At 37.6% G+C, this 1,126-nt stretch overlaps 1 protein-coding gene across 2 annotated transcripts in view; it reads right to left on the reverse strand.

Moving 5' to 3' along the window:
* Positions 1 to 1,126, reverse strand: part of LOC106872015 (uncharacterized) — a 55,130-nt gene that overhangs the window by 21,357 nt on the left and 32,647 nt on the right. The window lies entirely within an intron of this gene.

Here is a 1,126-nt window from a genome sequence, read left to right on the forward strand (position 1 = left end):
ATGATGATGATGCCAGAAAAGCCCACAAAATGGGGGATCAAAGTTTGGAAAATTTGTGAGGCAAATACTGGGTACTGCTGTGGATTTAGTTTTTATACAGGGAAAAGAGACAATAGTGTTAGTCAGCATGGCCTAGGGTACGATGTGGTCTGGAATTTATCACGTCCATACCATAACCAGGGCCGTATATTACTTTTTGACCGATTTTTTAGTTCGGTCAAACTTGCGGTGGATTTAGAAGCTGTGGAAACGTATACATGTGCTACAATAATGGCTCAGTAGAAAAGGGCTGCCGTTGGATATAAAGAAAAACAAAATTAACAAAAAGAGGTGAAATAATCCAACGGCAGAAAGGAAATCTGCTAGCAACCGCATACAGAGATAAGAGGCAGATAAATTTTCTATCTACCAGTGTACAACCATGGGTAGATGAAAATGGCACTCCGTTTGTGAACCTTGATTATAACAGGTACATGGGTGGTGTGGATCGGCTTAACCAGGTGATGAGTTATTATCCGATTGGTAGACCGGGTAATAAATGGTGGCGATACCTGGTTTGGTATATAGTAAACATGAGCATTGTAAATGCATTCATATTATATACCAATTCAGGAGGGGTTCGCAAGCAGTGTGACCATCTGCAGTTCCAAGCAGATGTTGCAACGCAGTTGAGGGCAGGTTATTCCTCCAAAAAAATAACTGCAGGAAGGAAAAGCAAAGCCTGCCAGAGAGATCTCCCTCTGAGTTCAGCTGATCTACATAAATTAGAAAAAAATCGGGGGTTGCAAAAGGCAGTGCCGTGAATGTCTACATCAACAAAGAAAAACTCCCAGGGGACAGCCAGTTGAAATGTCTTTCCAATGTGCATTCTGCAAGGTTGCAGTATGTAGAGTGGGATGTTTTACAACTTTCCATGATAGAAATACTGTGTAAATATTTTTTGTATATATATAATAAGATTGTATAAATATTTTTCAAATTTACTTAGTTTTATTTTTTATTTTAATTTACCTGTAAGGTGAGTGACAAGTTTTGATTTAATTTCTATTGTAAATCTTTATTATATATGTCCCTGTGTATTTATGTATGTGTGTGAGTATATTTCATTTAGTTGTATTCAATTTTC

This window comes from Octopus bimaculoides, chromosome 10, assembly GCF_001194135.2.
Source record: "Octopus bimaculoides isolate UCB-OBI-ISO-001 chromosome 10, ASM119413v2, whole genome shotgun sequence".
Classification (NCBI taxonomy): Eukaryota; Metazoa; Mollusca; class Cephalopoda; order Octopoda; family Octopodidae; genus Octopus; species Octopus bimaculoides.